Source organism: Mesoplodon densirostris, chromosome 18 (assembly GCF_025265405.1).
Source record: "Mesoplodon densirostris isolate mMesDen1 chromosome 18, mMesDen1 primary haplotype, whole genome shotgun sequence".
NCBI lineage: Eukaryota > Metazoa > Chordata > Mammalia > Artiodactyla > Ziphiidae > Mesoplodon > Mesoplodon densirostris.
The window spans coordinates 42,510,860-42,528,361 of record NC_082678.1 but is presented as its reverse complement, the minus strand read 5'-3'; the positions used below and the strand labels follow the sequence as shown (position 1 = coordinate 42,528,361).

Here is a 17,502-nt window from a genome sequence, read left to right as displayed (position 1 = left end):
TTCTGCGATGTCCCTTCCAAGAATGGTGCCTAAGGCTAGCCTGTCTCCCAAGCCTGGGACCCTCAAAGCCACGTTCCTCCTGCTCAGCCAGTGAGGGTAAGAAGCTGCCTTCCAGCCCAGGGCCACCTGAGCTGAGGGTGACTCCTTTCGGGGTTGCAGAGAAGGAAGAAAATGGGTGGTGGGGATGAAAAAGGCATTCTAGAGCATTGGGGTCCATAAACAGAGTTGGGGAGAGGGCATGAATTGGGACAGGAAGAGACTCACCCCCTCACTGTCCCTTCCTTCTAACTGAAATCAAGAGTTTCCTGGGGAAAAAAAAAAAAAAAAAGACTTTCCTGGTGGTCCAGTGGTTAGGAGTCCGCACTTCCACTGCAGGGGGTGCGGGTTCGATCCCTGGTCAAGGAACTAAGATCCTGCATGCTGTGTGGTGGGACCTAAAAAAAAAAAAAAAAAAGAGTTTCCTTTATTGCAAAGATGGGCCACAAACCATAGCCAGGCCAGCAACATCAGTGATTTAGCCACCAGCAGAAATCCCAGCCATTTTCATATCACGTTAGAGTTGGTACAGCTATCATGGAATATTATTTATGCTCACTAAATTGCTTCAGAATGATGGAAGTTACTAGACCTGCTGCTAGATCCTGATTTATAATCATTAATAAAGAAACACATACATTACGTAACTGTACCATAAACCCGGGGTTTTGGAAATATTTGGGTTAAGTGTATTTCAGTATTGATTATTTTCCTTTGTAGTCCTATGGATTTTATTTCTGCATTTAAAAACATTACTGTGAGGGCCTCCCTGGTGGCGCAAGTGGTTGAGAGTCCGCCTGCCGATGCAGGGGATACGGGTTCGTGCCCCGGTCTGGGAGGATCCCATATGCCGCGGAGCGGCTGGGCCCGTGGGCCGTGGCCGCTGGGCCTGCGCGTCCGGAGCCTGCGCGTCCGGAGCCTGTGCTCCGCAGCGGGGGAGGCCACAGCAGTGAGAGGCCCGCATACCGCAAAAAAAAAAAAAAAACAAAAAAAAACATTACTGTGAGAAAGTAAATATATCACTGTGACGTCCGTGGACGTCCTTGGTACAAGAAGGGTCACCCAGTCCTGGCTTTGGGTACAGAGAGGGCTCGGAGCCTGGCTGGAGGGGGCACCAGGAGAGCAGGCCATGCTGTACCCAGCGCCCTGGGCCTGCGGTCACATGGGGCTTTTGTGTACTGGTACTTGGAGTAGGAGTGGGAATGGGGGGCAGGAATGGTGACAGTGGGGCCCTGCAGGGACATTGGTGTCAGCTCTGGGAACCCCTTTGCTCCTCCCCAGATCCACCTGTTGGGGAGGTCTGTGCACCCATGTGGTCACCTGAATACTTTAGTTTTTAAATTTTTAAATTTTTATTTTTGGCTACGTGGCACAGCCTGCATGATCTTAGTTCCCTGACCAGGGATCGAACCTGCGCCCCCTGCAGTGGAAGTGCAGAGTCTTAAACCACTGGACCGCCAGGGAAGTCCCCACCTGAATACGTTAGAACAGACTGGATTTTTTTTTTAATATTGGCCATGCCCTGGGAACTTGAGAGAAAACAGATTCAGAACTTGGATGTGCACCATCACCAAACAGCCCTCAAAGAGGAGAGGATGGAAAATTTCAGGGAGTGCTGGAGGCTACACCGGGGAAAACCAAAGATATTTTGGTCTTGGGTTGTTGGGCAGAGTCTTCTGTCACCTTTGGTTGAGCCCCGGGGGACACTTACAGGAGAAATAGTGCTGGGAAGGGGATGAAGGAAGCATCATCACGGGTGCCTGGGAGGCAAGATGAGGAAGCTCTTTGGTAAAAACACAATAAAAGCAACAGCCCAGTTAGTTCATCTCGGGTAGAGCAGTTTTTTTTTTGTTTTTTTTTTTCTTTTTGCGGTATGCGGGCCTCTCACTGTTGTGGCCTCTCCCGTTGCGGAGCACAGGCTCCGGATGCGCAGGCCCAGCGGCCATGGCTCACGGGCCCAGCCGCTCCGCGGCATATGGGATCCTCCCAGACCGGGGCACGAACCCGTATCCCCTGCATCGGCAGGCGGACTCTTAACCACTGCGCCACCAGGGAGGCCCTCGGGTAGAGCAGTTTTGAAGCGAGAAGACATTTCCAGTTAACGTCGCGATTCTTGCTTCCTTGCTGTGACATGAGTCCCATCAGAACTCACCGGGGCTGAGAATACAGCTCATCCAAGACCAAGGCATATCTTCACCCTCTCTCTTTCTCTCACCTCCCATTTTTCTGGTCCTTGCAACCTTGTCTTTAGGTTTCTTGCAGTGGTTTTGGCTTTTTCCTTCCACATTAGAAATGGGCAAATGGAAACAAAAATAGAGGAGAAGCAAAAAACAACTCATGAGATTTCTGTACACACCACAAGAAGCTGGTATAAAACATGCAACGATCTCCGCTCAACCAGACAAAAGATTCCTGGGCAACTAACAAACACTTGTAGCCTTTTTCTTTGAAAAGTCTTTATCAACTCAGTTAACTTTCCTGACTCCTTTTGATTCTGTCACTGTTTATTTCCTTTCTTCTTTCTGGACGTTTAAAAACATGGTTTAAATGGATGCAAACAGTAAATGAACACCCTTTAACAAAGTGCTTTCTCCACAGAGGGGCTAAGTGAGCAGGTGTGATTCTTGCTGGGCTGCTGTGTCCTTGTCTAGACCCTTTGTGACCTTCTCTGGGTCTCCGAATGGTCAGGATCTGTGATGCTTTTTCTGGAGAACTCGGGCCAGGTCTAGACTGCGGGCGCTGGGACTCTGGGGTCTGCCACCACAAAGAGGCCCTGCTCTCATCTCAGCAGGAGGGACATTGTGGGCAGGAGGCCAGGGGGCCCCCTGGGAAGCGGGGCCTGGGAGCTCAGTACTTCCAAGCCTGTCGATTCTTGCAGTGTTTGAATAGGGAAGGCCTCCGTGCTGGGCTGCCTGAGAAAAGCTTGTTTACTTTTGCCTGCGGAACAGAGGAGAATTAATAAACCAAGAATTTGTCCTGAAAGCTGATGGACATAACCTCACCCTGAACCCATCCCCTTGAAGGGCCAGCTCACTCCGGGAATGCTGTCCACCTGCTCGCTAAGCTGGCTGGTACCCCGTCTTGGGGCAGGGAGGCAAGGAACCCTGGGGCCAGGAGGCAGATGGGGCCACTGGCTCTAAAACTAAATACTTGTGGTTGTAGAGACCTCCACCGCCTGCCTTCCCTTGCCCTGCATCAACTCCGAGGTAGCTGTCGGAGTTCGGTTTGTGGGGGGCATATTGTTTGGTTTGTGGAGATCCCTTGGTTTAGCAGCAGTACCGTCTTGGAGCCGGGAGATCTGGGGTTGATTCTCCCCTGGCTGTGAGGCCTTGGACAGAGCAAAGACCTCTTTTCTGCTTCCTTGAGGGATGAAGGGGTGGGACCAACGGTCCTGGGCCCTCCCCGCCCTGCTTCTCCTGGGAGGATTGAACTTCTCCTGCTAATAAGCTTTCTGCTTCCTTGTAAATGCCTGCTTGCGCCCCTCCCCCCTCTGCTGACCAGCTTTTTCCACGGGCCTTGCAGGTCCTCATGAGCAGAGGCACGCAGGTAAACAGTTAACACCTGGCTGGGGCGGGGCCCGATGTATAGCATTTGCTGCTCTCCCTGGTGTAAACGGCTCCCACGTGGGAGCCCACGTGAGCCTCCCACGGAACGTAGAAAGCCTGAGGGAGGAAGGGCCGCCTCTGAGCGGGGCCAGAAAGCTGTTGACTTGAGCTGGCCTCCTGGGCTGGAAGGGGCACGGCTGTCGTCCGAGTGGAAGCTGGACCCAGGATGCAGGTACGAGAGCGAACAACCGGCTCCTCTCCGCCGCCCCCACCTGGGTCTGGGGGCCACCCTCTGGCCCAGTTGCACTCACCCCCTTTGGGGCCCCAAGTGGTGCCCTTTGCCAGCTGCTCCAGTGGTCCAGCGGGGGGTGGGGGTGGCTTCTGAGGCCCCCCGGCAGCCGTTCGGGGGAGCCTGGCGGCTGAACCTACGGGAGCCGCCCCGCCTCAGGTGCTCCCAGGTGTGGGGTGGGAGTGGGCTGAGAGATGTCACCTCTGGGGGCCTCGCAGCACCTCCATTTTCTTCATGGAAGACAATTAGGTTTTTATAGACCTGCTGCTGGATAAGCTTGGATTGTTCTCATTTTAGGCTTTGGTTTTCCAGGGTAGGGGGTAGGTTGGGTGAGTAGAGGAAACGAACTGATAAGAGTTGAACGCAGTACTGGCCGAGTGTTCGGGCGGTGGGGGTGGGGGGAAGGGCACTGAACTGGGAGTTCTGCCTGATCTTGTTTCCTCCCCTGTGAACCGCGGTCATGATAACCCTGTGGTGTACGGTTGTTGTGGGGATTAAATGAGATGCTCTGGGTAAAGCCTTTGGTTCAGTGGCGGGTTTATCCTAAGTGCTCAGTAAAAAAGCAGTGGAGGGTCTTCCCTGGTGGCGCAGTGGTTAAGCATCCGCCTGCCAGTGCAGGGGACGCGGGTTTGAGCCCTAGCCGGGGAAGATCCCACATGCCGCGGAGCAACTAAGCCCGTGCACAGCAACTACTGAGCCTGCGTGCTAGAGCCCGCTAAACCACAACTACTGAAGCCCGTGTGCCTAGAGCCCATGCTCCGCAACAAGAGAAGCCACCGCAGTGAGAAGCCTGTGCACCACAACAAAGAGTAGCCCCCGCTCGCTGCAACTAGAGAAAAGCCCACACGCAGCAATGAAGACTCAATGCAGCCAAAAATAAATAAAAATGAAAAAAAAATTTTTTTTAAACAATGGAATGCCATGGAAAATACAAACACTGCAGCGTATGGAAGGGTTGAGCTGAAGTCTCTTAGCCCCTCACCAGGGATGTGGGTTTGCGTGAGGACAGGTGTAGAGAGTCAGCCAGAGGGAGGGCTCGTGAGAAGAACTTGATTGGAAACAGGTGGGGCTGCCCAAGGCAGAAGATGGCCTCCTCACAGACTGTAAGACCCTGTTAAAGACTGGAAATCAATTCAAGGGCTTGACTTCACAATAGCCAAAAGGTGGAAACAGCCCATTGTCTACCTTTGGGACAGAATGGATGGTGGCAGGATGGGTAAACTCCATGGGGTATATCCAGACAATGGAATATCAGGCAGCCATAAGAAGGAATAAGTACTGACACATGCTATAACTTGGATGAACCTTGAAAATACTATGCTAAGTGAAGGCCAACAGGCCACACAGTGTATGATTCCATTTATATGAAATGCCCAGAATAAGCAAATCCAGAGACAGAAAGATTAGTGGTTGCCAAGGACTGGGAGGCGGGAGGGATGGGGAGTGACTGTCTGATGGGTACAGGCTTTCCTTTTGGTGTGACAAAATTCTGAACCTAGAGAGTGGTGATGGGTAACATTGTGAATATACTCAATGCCACTGAATTGTACATTTAAAAATCGTAAATTTTATGTGTGTTTTACTACTTTTTTTTTTTTTTTTTTTTTTTTGGCGGTACGTGGGCCTCTCACTGTTGTGGCCTCTCCCATTGTGGAGCACAGGCTCCGGACACGCAGGCTCAGAGGCCATGGCTCACGGGCCCAGCCACTCCACGGCATGTGGGATCTTCCCGGAGTGGGGCACGAACCCGCGTCCCCTGAATTGGCAGGCGGACTCTCAACCACTGCGCCACCAGGGAAGCCCCTTACTACAATTTTTTAAAAGTTGAGTTTTTGAGGTCAGAGTGCAAGGGTGCAGGGAATCTGGTTTGTTTGGGGTGGACTGGGTGGAGAGCAGGAGCCCTGGGGACAGGGCGCTGGGGCTTGGGCAACTGTGGGGGACATGCTTGCCTTCCTGACCTCTTGCTCCCTGGGAGACTTTTGAGGCTGGGGGGCCACTTAGTACCTCCCCACTTCGTCTCCAAGCAGAAATAGTTCAGCCAACATGGGGGAATGGCGGACGCCCTCTGTTGCCTTCCAGACGTATGGCAGTGGCCGTGTTGCCTAGTGTTAGGTTGAAAAGGTCTGACTGCACAGCCTGCATCCTTTTAGGGTCATCTGAGGAGGTTGTGGTTCCCTGGGTCCCAGGTAAGGGAGCCATTGGTACTCTTGGTATAGGAGAAAGGGACCTGTGCATCCATGGCGGGGGAGCTAGGATCACCGACCATAACACTGGTAAGCAGCTTGTGCCACTTGTAAGAAGGAGGACTGTTAATTGACTGAGTGCTGATTGGTTTTCAAAAAATGGTGTGACCCAGGATGTAGGGCTGTCTGGGATCAGCTGTATGAATAAATGGCTGTCAGCTAAGTATTATCCCGGGAAGTGTTTGGACCAGACCCATGAGTAAAGATAGATCGATTCTGGCTAAATGAAGGAGGAGACGACATTTATATAATGCTTGCTATGTGCTCAGCACTCTTCCTGATGCTTAGCCATTTAATCATTTCTTCCACCCAGATGAGGTAGATACTGTTGTTACCCCATTTTACATAGGATAAACTGAGGCACAGAGAGGGCAGTGAGCTGGGATTCCAGCCAAGGTCTCCTGGCCTCAGAGTCTGTGACTGACCTTAACCTCCCCATCATCATTCTGCCTCTCAGTAGTCATGCTGGTTGGTCAATTTAGGGTAATTTAAAAATATATAAATATATATATATATACACACACACCTGACTGCATGGTAACATCCTACCAAGAGAAGACAAACTTGCGTGTCCGCAGGGGACCTGAAACTAAGGTAGAGATGGAGATACAGCCAGTTAAAAGCCACTGTCTTACACAGGTGCCCGTTAAAGTGGCCCCTGGGAAGGAGGGTGGTTGGCTAGGGGCGCTGGCGTGGCTGAGGCCACAGGGTCTGGGCTTGGGAGAACCAATTAGCAGTGACCCGTCCCTTTGGTCACAAGGCAGCCGAGGGAGACGGGCACATGGATCAGCTTATACCTGAAAACAGGTGGAGGATGGAGGTGGGAAGGGCCTCTCTGCCTTCCTCAGAGCCTTGTAACGTGCCTATAGAGAATCAGCTGAAAACTGTTAAAACTGGTGAGAGAATTCTGCAGGGGGACCATTACAGAATTAACATACAAAGGTCAGTAACTTTTCCTATGTATCAGCAATTACAGAACCATGTCATAGCAAGTGAAAAGCATAGAATGGGATATCTGGCCTGTAGTTAAGTGTTCGATGAATGTCAGTTTTTTAGTGATAATGGAAACAAACTCCCAATTAGAACAGCAACAAAAATATCAAATAAACAGAAATAAATGTAGCAATAAAAGTACAGATGGTATTTTTTTTAAAGGGTAAAACTTTCCCAAGGGACAGTAAAGATCTTACCATGTTCCGGGAGGGCAAGACTCAAAATTGGAAAATGTCAGTTCTCCCTGAAATCTGTAAGTTTAACATAATTCTACTCAAAACATCTCAGTTGGATAGGATGTGATTCTTAATAGCCAAGAATGTTTTTAAAAAGAAGAGTGATGACGGGTGACTTGCCCTAACAGATTTTTTAAATATTGTAAACAGGATATTTACGTTAGTGTGATCCTGGCATAGGAATAGAGAAATCACAAAAGCTGAGTAGAAAGTCCAGAAATAGACTCAAATATAAACATAAGAACTTGTGTATGATAAAGCTGTGATCATAAATCAGTGAGAAAAAGGATGAGTCCATTGGTAAACGGTGCTGGGAAAATGGCTATTTATTTTAAAATAATAATAAAGTTCTACTTCATGCTGTGAACTCATAAATCCCAATGTATGAAATGTATCTTTAAAATGAATTCTTGGGACTTCCCTGGCAGTCCAGTGGTTAAGACTCCGCGCTTCTGATGCAGGGGGCGTGGGTTCAATATCTGGTTGGGGAACTAAGATCCCACATGTTGTGGGGTGTGGCCAAAAAATAATAATAATTAAAAAAATAAAATAAAATGAATTCTTGAAAGTTCTAGAATAAAGTATATCAGTATCCGTGTAATCTTGGGGTAAGGAAGGCTTTCTAGATAGGATACAAAAGCAAGAAATCATAAAGGGAAAGATTTTAACTAGATAAAAATAGAAAACGTCTATACCTCAAATCTCTATAAGCAACATAAGGCAAACTAAAAGCTGAAAAACATAAATTTTTAACATGGATGACCAAAGATTAATATCCTCAATAAAGAACTTTTACAATTCACTGAAAAAGAGATCCTAAAACAAAACTGAGCTGAGAGAATGAACTAGAAATTCAGAGAATTTGTACAAATGGCAATAAGCATCTGAAGTATTACACTTACTAGTAATAAAGAAATAATATTAACAAGAATACCATTTAAAAAACCTTATTAGGGCTTCCCTGGTGGCGCAGTGGTTGAGAGTCCGCCTGCCGATGCAAGGGACACAGGTTCGTGTCCCGGTCCGGGAAGATCCCACATGCCGTGGAGCGGCTGGGCCCGTGGGCCGTGGCCACTGAGCCTGCACGTCCGGAGCCTGTGCTCCACAACGGAAGAGGCCACAGCAGTGAGAGGCCCGCTTACAGCAAAAAATAAATAAATAAATTTAAAAAATAAATAAAAAATAAAAACCTTATTAAATTGACACTATTTAGAAAACAAAAAGTAATTCCCAGTGTTGAAAGGGTTAGGGAAACAGGCATTCACCTGCTCTGGTGATGGGAGGGCAATGTGGTGCCAAGTTTATGAAGGGCGATTTAGCATCATGTATCAAAATGTATCTTTAGCCTCATCCTTTCACTTCTAGGAATTTAGCCTAAGGGAATAGTGATGTGTCGCAAGACTTTGCTCCAGAGGTAGCTTATTGCAGCATTGATCATAATAACGAAAGAGGGAAACGACTAAATGTCTTTCAGTAGCATTTTAGTGACTCACTTATGGGATATCCATATAATTATGTTGTAGGAGAATTTTTGAATATGAAATGAAAAGATACAGTATATTTCCAAAGCAGATTATACATCTAATTACACACGGAGGGTCCACTTTAATGAAAAGACTGGCTTACAGAGCATTTCAAAGAAACTATTTCATTGTGCTCATATATTCCGGTAGTTCTCAGCCTGGGGCTGTTTTGCCCCCATGGGACATTTGGACATTACTGGAGATACTTTTGGTTGTCACAACTAGGGGGAGGGTGCTACTGGCATCTAGTGGGTTGAGGCCAGGGATGCTGTTAAATATCCTGCATCGCACAGGGCAGCCCCCATGGCAATGAATTATCCAGCCCCAAATGCTAATAGTAGTGCCGAGGTTGAGAAACCCTGGTGTATTTTTACAGGATGACATCCATGTGCTCTCTCCAAAAGTATTAAGGCAGGATGCTACTGCTGCATTGGACCCGCTCGTTTATTAGCTATGCATCATATTGAAGTAGATGCCGCTGAGGGCTTAGAAAGTGAAGTTTTCTGAAGTCAGCAAACGTTTCCTGCACGATCACAGGAAGTGCTGTGCTCACATATAGCCAAGTGTTTGCCTGGTCCTTTTTCCATGGTGAATTTTAGCCCAACCTAATACGACATTTATCCAAAATTCTGAGCTTTACTATATATTACTGTATTTTCAATTAGTGTATTTAATTGTTTATTAAAATTTTTATCATGAAAAATCGCGGAGCAGTGGTGAGAATAGAGTGGTTAGACCTCCACATTCATATCACTTCGATTTAACATCGTGTCCCATTTACTTCAACAATTTTTTTTTTTGCTGAAATATCTTCCCAGAAAAGCTTAGACGTTATGACATTTCACCCCTAAATAGTTCAGAATTCCTCTTCTGAAAAAGAACATTTCTTACATCTTCTCAACAGCATTATTACACCTAACGAAACTAACAAAAATTCTTTAATATCATCTGATGCCCAGTCCACCTTCCAGCTTTCTTGGTCATCCCCCAAATGTCTTTTACAGCTGGTCTACTCCATGGTTTAATTATTAAAGCATTCTGCAGTCGTGAGCTACACAAGGTATTATATTTAGAAGCGCATCAGGGTCCTCGAGGTGGGGAGGCTTGGGCTGCTTCTGAGGCTAGAACGCACGTGGAGTGATGTGTCGGATGAAAATTGCTACCCAGGTGTTACCTATCACCATTGTTAACTTCATGGTCTAAAGGAAAAGGCATGGCCACGTCTGGCCTGAACTTTGGGCTTTGGGGCTGGGGGTGGGGTGAGAGCTCCGGGCCTCCTTTAGGGGAGTGTCCCCAAGGAAGGGGCACCTCCACAGCAGAGGGGACAAGGGAGCCAGTCACCATCATAAATCCTTGCCACTTCCCTCCGTGGGAAGCAGAGGGTGCTGGAGCTAAAAGCCGATCAGCTGTGACTTCAGGTAGGTGCCAGCGGGGCCGGAGAATTCTCGGTTGTGGCGCTGTCTTCTGTGTTTCTGGTGTGGCACAGCATTCTTGGCCTGTCCCCGAGACGGTTGCATTCATCAGATGTGCTCTGGGGGCAAAACAGCCTCTGGTTGTTAAGCCCGGATTTCCTGACATCAGCCCAGTTCCCCAGAACCCTCCGGGAAAGGAGCAGAGGCCGAGCCAGGGCACATGGAGGCTCTTCTCTCGAGCGGGACCTGCCCACTCCACCCGCCCTGGCTGGAGACCAGACTGATCCGTATGTGTTAGGTTGGACCAAATGGAATTGTCATTTTCTTCGACCATTTGTGACCCACAGAAACGGCAGTTTCACATGGTATGACTTGTGTTTCCATCCACTCAGCCAGGAGACCCTGCTCTGGGCAGCCTGCATGAACCAGTTTCTCCCTCTGTCTGTCAGTCTGCCTGCCTGCCTGCCTGTCTGTCTCGCTCTGATTTTCTAGACTGTCTTTCTATCTCTGGGTCTTCCCTCTGCCTTTGTCTCTGTCTCTCTTCCCCACCACCTTCCTTATTCCCTCGCTTTCCCCATCTCCTCCCCCTCCCCCTTCCCTTCCCTCCCCTCTTTGGGGCTTGCACAAAGGGCCAGGGCAGAGGTCAGGCTGGGGTGAGCAGGGCCAGGAGAGAGCCACTGGGGGCCTCCCCCGGGGAGCACAAAGGAAGCCATTTGCATGGGGGGTTTTGGGACCCGCATTGTTCCCCTGTGGCTGGGCTTTTGCAGGTGGAGCTGCCACCAGCCTTGGAGGAGGATAAAGGGATGAGCTGGGAGGCCAGAGAAGCCTGGGGGAGGAATATTTAGCCCTTCTGGGAGCTCTTCCCACCGGGGACTCAAGGGGGATGGCAGATGGGAATGGGGCAAGTGACAGGTGTCAGTGAGAGAGAGGATTGGAATCCCCAGGACCCGCCCTGTGTCACGAGGATGTCACAGGGTCCTTGACTGCAGAGGCTGGGGGTTGGGGGCGTGCAGGCTGCAGAGCTAGGCTGAGGCAGGGTGGATGCCGAGACCCCATCCCCACCCTGCAGGGTGGCCCCCTGCCCAAAGCTGTGCCCGGAACCTCCCTTGAGATTCCTGTCCAGGTCGTGGGCTGGGTGCTGGTGGGAGAGGACACACAGTAACACACTGTGCCGGCGTCACAGTCTGTCCCCTCTCTGGATTGCTGTTGGGCTCGGCCCCTGCAGAACCTCAGATGCCACTGAACTTAGTAAAGACCACCACCCCCAACCCCAGAGGTGGTCCCTTTGATTTATTAAATACCTGCTGGATTTAAGACTACTCCAGACTTGATAATAATAGTAGTAGTGATACATTAGTCCACTTGGGCTGCCGTAACAAAAGACCGTAGAATGGTGGCTTAAACAACAGAAATTTATTTTCTCAAAGTTCTGGAGTGTGTTAAGTCCAAGATCAGGGTGCCAGCATGGTTGGGTTTTGGCAAGGACCCCCTTCTGGCTTGCAGACTGTCGACTTCTTACTGTGTCCTCACCTGGCGGGGAGAGAGCTCTCTGGTGTCTCTTCTTTCTTTCTTTTTTTTTTTTTTTTTTTGCGGTACGCGGGCATCACACTGTTGTGGCCCCTCCCATTGCAGAGCACAGGCTCCGGATGCGCAGGCCCAGCGGCCATGGCTCACGGGCCCAGCTGCTTCGCGGCATGTGGGATCTTCCCGGACCGGGGCACAAACCCACGTCCCCTGCATCGGCAGGCGGACTCTCAACCACTGCACCACCAGGGAAGCCCTGGGGTCTCTTCTTATAAGGGCCCTAATTCCATCCTCATGGGCCCCACCCCCATGACCTCATAGAACCTTAATTACCCCTCAAAGGCTCCACCTCCAAACACCATCACTTTGGGGGTTAGGGCTTCAACATGGGAGTGTTGGTGGCACACAGTTCCATCCATGGCAAGTGGTAATGACAGCAGGTGTTAAATGCCATCGTTAAGAGCAGGGATTTTGAGTTTTTCATGACCCTCCCCCCACCCCAGTGACCCAATTAAAGCATCCTGCAGGCCACTTGATAGCTTTGGGCTCAGTCTTCTCAATGAAATGAAGGTGTTGGGCTAATGATCTATTCGGCCCCTTCCCACTCAGTGTTTCCAGGTCCCAGCTAGTTGGAAGGCTGGTTGGGAAACTGTGATCGCGGGGCCTTATGGTCGTAGAACCCGGATGGTGCCTTGGGGGCTCTTTCAGGGCTGTGTTGAGGGGACCCTGAGGGATTTGGACCAGGAATGGTGCCCAGACCCAGGGGAGGGAAGGTGAAGAGGAGAATGGATGGGGAATGTTGTCTGCCCACTATGCAGGCGTCCTCCCTGCTGTGGACATGGACCTTCAGTGTTGGAAGGACCAACGTGGCTTTGAGGTGGACGAGGCTACCAGCTGCCCCCTACCACGTGATACGCAGCACAGACTGTCCCCACCCCCCAACCTACCTCCTGTGGAGCAGGACTCTCTTGCCGCCTGTCCCGCTGCTCCTAAAGCTATAGGTGTGGCCTATGAAACTAGTCCCACTCTGCCCTGAGGCGTGACCACACAGATCAGGGGCCTTGTGTCTTTTCTCCCCAGGACAGGGCTTTATCTCAGTTACAACAGTGGATCTGCATCTGGGGAGGCACAGTGGGGCACTGCCTCCTTCCAGTTCCTTCCATGGGAGAGGTCAGCTTCTCCCCAGGGAAGATGATGGCCAGTGTGATTTGCACTGTTTTGTGGGCTCTGCTCAAGAGTAAAGTGTGTTGTAGGATCGAGGAAAGGAGAGAGCTGTTTCGTTTGCAGAGATCGGAAATAAATCGGGGTCTGAAACGAATTTATCCTGTGCTAAGAGGTATCTGAAAATCAGTGGCGCGCTGGGGCTGGCGCACACCTGCTCCCAAGAGCTGACTGTCAGTATCTCTTCCCAGCTCTGTGCTCAGGGCATCCTGCTGGCAGTTTGAAATTGGCCACGCTGGGAATATTTACACCTTGGAAATCGGCACAAGCTACGAATCAAGGCTTTTTCTTCCCAGAGAGCAGGTGGTTACACATTTCTTAGTGTTTCTCCTGAAAGGCATCCTGGAAGTGGAATTTTGTCTCTTGATACCAGTAGGAAACCTAGAGATAGCTCATCCGATGTGGCCACCACATTTGACAGATGGGAAGACTGAGGCCCAGAGGACAGCGACCTGGCCGAGGTCACACAGTGGGTGGATGGCAGAGCCTAGGTGAGGACCCAGGTCTCCCATCGCCCAAGTTTCCGTGGACCATAGTGCCTCAAGCCAGCATCCTTTCAAGCGGTGCCCTGTGGAGAGAAATCAGACATGGGGACTTGGAAAAGATTCCTCTTGCTGAAGAGAGGTGAGAAATTCCTAAGTGTTTGGGGCAGCAGATTTAGTGAAAGCTGCTTTAAAATTTCCTCCAAGCCAGGCTGGGTTAGATTTCCACTTATGGCCACCCTACCCACTCCCCCAGCAGGTGGGACACAGCCTTAGTTTCCTGGCATTCCTTCTGTCCCGTGAGGTCACCTCCTTCAGTCCCAGGGTTGGAAAGTTGTACTCCAGCATCTAAAATCGCCCTGCAGGCGAGGACATCTTCACCAGATGGAGAGACCTCTGAGAAGGTGGCGGTGCTTTCAGGCCCGATAATCTAGGATTGTCTTGGCTCTGGACTTCATCCCTGTCCTTCCTCCTCTTTGTGGCAAAGGTATTGCTGTGGATGGGGGAAGAGGTGCAGTGCCAGCCGTTCATCTGGGTTGTCAGGGGCCCCAAGACAGGGATTCTTGTGACATGATTTATTGAGAGGATGTTCTCAGGAGAAATTAGTAAGGGGGTGAGGGGGGCAGGCCAGGGGAAGAAGCTAGGAAAACATGCGGGTTCAAAAGTCTGGCCTCAGCCTGTTTCCATGGGCGGTCTAGACAGTGAATCACCCCAGAGAAGTTGTCCTGCTTACAAGCAAAAGGGCTGGGTGCCTGCCCACGTAGCTGGCCACTGGCTGTGGCCTGCTCACTGGGATGGGGCGTGTGGATGTTTCCAAGCAGAGCAGTTTCCATGAGCCAAGGGCAGGCCTTCAGAGGAAGGGCAAGTGTGGGCTGGTGGCTGCCACCTCCCATAGCAGCTCTAGGTGGGTGTACTGGTCCAGGAAAGGGGCTCTGGGCAAGGCACCCACCACGTCTGCTGTACTTGGTAAGTTATTTGGGGGGGAAGGCAAGTTTTATTGGGATTTGGGAACCACCTGTGGATTTCTGTTTTGTTCACTCCCCAACAGCCTATGCTGTGGAAAGGCCTGGTGGTTTTTCTCTGGGGCCCATGTCCTCCCTCTGACACCAAGCCAGTCACTCAGTAAAGACAGTATTGAGATCTCTCTCGTATCTCTCTTCTCTGCCACGTACACACTGCTGCTGCTGTCCTAGGTCAAACTCTCTTTACTTCTCACCAATGCTGTATTGGTCAGGGTAGGCTCTGTAAGAAGCATCCCGACGGTCCATTGCAGGTGTTCCTGGCTGGGCGGCTCCCTTCCAGGCAGTGAGTAGGCCCGGGCTCCTTCAGTCATGTGGCTCTGCCATCCCCTGGGGCCTTGGAGTCATTGGTTTGGAAAGACAGTGCCTATGGGAGCCCTTTTCCGGGCAGGACTGAAAGCGTCTGCATCGCCTCTACCCACATCCCATGGCTGGACTCGGTCACACGACCACACCTCACACAAGGGGGGCTGGGTAATCTAGTCTCTCAGCCCAGGAGGAAACTAAAATGGGGTTTGGAAACTATATACAGTCTTCGCCACAGACCTTTTGTTCACTCTGCTGACTTTGGGGTGTCTGTGGCCACCTGGCATCAGGGTGCCACAGTTAACTGGCATCAGAAAGTGATGGTGAGCTCTGAGGGCCTTTTCTCTATGTAGGAAGCCATTTAGCGCAGTCTTGGCCGGGGGGTGGCCATCCTGCCCGACAGCTGCCCAGGTTGGGGTGTAGCCCACCCAGGGAACTCAGCGGAGGTGAGACCTCATCGGCACTGGCCTAACCAGCTGGGCTCACCAGCCAACCAGCCAGTGGGGTGGACACTGCAGGACTGCCAGCTTCCCTCTCTTTCATGACTTTCCCAGGAAGCCCAGCTTCGCCTCCTTCCCCCGTGCCACTGAGTCACCCTTCAGCGCCGACGGCAGCTCCAGGCTGTGTCCACTGCTGGCTCTGGCTGGAGAAGCGTATCCATAGCCAACTGGATCCCCGTTGGGACAGCTTTGTTTCCCCTGCCGAACACAAAATCCCCTGTTCACTCGGAGAGCCGACAAGGAGACCCTGTGGGGCCGGCCCTGTGGGAGCAGAGAGCAGTGAATGCAGCGCCCCAATGGCTTCAGCTTATTAAAGGCGGATACACAGGCTAACCCTGCCCTCCGAGCGGGAGACAGAAAGGAGGGCACAGAGCTGTTACAGCGGATTAGCGGCCGCAGACTGACGGAGGCAGGTGCAGCCTTTTCTGCAGTTTGGAAGGGTTTATGAAATACTGATCCCGTGCTCAATAAATCCTTCCCTTGGCCTCATCCGGGCTACAGCCTGAAAATGGGGATTTCTTGTTCAGCCAGGCTTGGGAGCGGTTTTGAGTCTCCCACCCCACCCCCCAGCTCCTAGCATTCCTTGGGAATTCCGACATGAGGATTTGTGCACTTGTCCGTTTATACATTTTCTTTTTCATTCATTCATCAGATGCACATTTCCTGAGGGCCTGGTTTGGGGGTCTGGGGTTCCAGAGATGATAGAACGTGGAGTCCTGAGTTCAAGGGACCGCGGTTTACTAGGTGAGAAAGATGCCCGAATAGATGATTCTAAGTCAGATGGCTACCTGTCAGAGCAGAACCAAGTGTGCTTGTGTCAGCAGATACCCCCAGGGCTGTCTCCAGGCCTCCCAATGTCAGGCTCTGCTAAGAGCCTGCTGGGTCTGTTCCATACCCATTCAAAGCCTCAAGTCCCCGGTGGCTCGTCACCCCTCCAGGTGGGCGGCTGTCTCCTAATGGCCCCGAGAGCAGATAGGGAGAACCAGTGGCAGAGCTAGAAGTTTGGGGTCCTCAAGCAAAACCTCTGGAAGGTCCAGCTCATGTGGCAGAAATTGCATCTTGGAAAGTGGCCGAACTTGCATCTTGGAAAGTGGCCAGGGGCTGTATTCCTCTGGCTCTGATGAGGATTTGGTTTCTACGTCTTTCCCTCATAGAGGTGGGGACCCTGCCCCCGTCTGTCCCAATCAGACATCCCTCATCCAGCTGGGCAGCGCATCTGCCAGCGAGCAGAAATCTCTACCTGTGTTCTCCACCAGGCTTTACAGGCTTCACCTCCTGCAAGCGTTTGGATCTTTGACAAAAGGTGTTGGAACTTGTTATGTGGCTCGGGGTTTCAACGTGCACGTTGTAGTGGGGAGAGAAGGAAGCGGGTGGTTGGGACCTCAGGGCTACGGTAAAGCCTGACGTCCAAGGGTGGAGGCACATGAGATTAGAAGGTTCTGAGTTAACTTGTCCCAGGGCCCAGGTAGCTGTTTCCCAGCTTCTACCAGGAGCTGGTGCTTGCGGGTGCCGGGAACACAGCTGAGGGGTGCCTCCCACAAATATGGCCTCGCCTGCAGGTGAGAGCTGGTTAGTCCGTTGACCACCAGAATTGTACGGGAAGCTTCTCCCAGTGTGAACTTCCCAGTGGCGGGTCAGGGCAGCCCTGGGGGGATGTGTGGGAGCCACTGCCTGGCTCGAGCCCCTGAGACACACCCTTCTCTGGCTCCGATACCCTTTGGTCTGTGGACGGTGGGTGCGAGTTCGGGCAGCACAGGCTCAGAGGGTGCCCTGTAAAATGGTGAGACAGATTTGGAGCTCCGGCTGGGAACCTCGTGTCTGGGGGGCTCCTGGAGACAGAAGAGATGAGTAAGAAACAGAAGCCTGGTATAAAAGATGGCCTTGGCTGTCTTGTTAAAACCTAGACATGGGGCTTCCCTGGTGGCGCAGTGGTTGAGAGTCCGCCTGCCGATGCAGGGGACACGGGTTCGTGCCCCGGTCCGGGAAGATCCCACATGCCGCGGAGCGGCTGGGCCCGTGAGCCATGGCCGCTGAGCCTGCGCGTCCAGAGCCTGTAAAAAAAAAAAAAAAAAAAACCTAGACATGTCCAGGTGGGGAGGGCAGGGCAGGGCAGGGGTGAAGTCCACTGGCCTTTTGGTGACCATCATCCTCTAGGCCCTGCAGTGGCTCTTGG

The 17,502-nt window shown here is 51.3% G+C and overlaps 1 protein-coding gene across 2 annotated transcripts in view; it reads left to right on the top strand.

The window, feature by feature from the left end:
* Nucleotides 1-17,502, top strand: part of NTN1 (netrin 1) — a 192,001-nt gene that overhangs the window by 143,844 nt on the left and 30,655 nt on the right. The gene's annotated exons all lie outside the window — the stretch shown is intronic.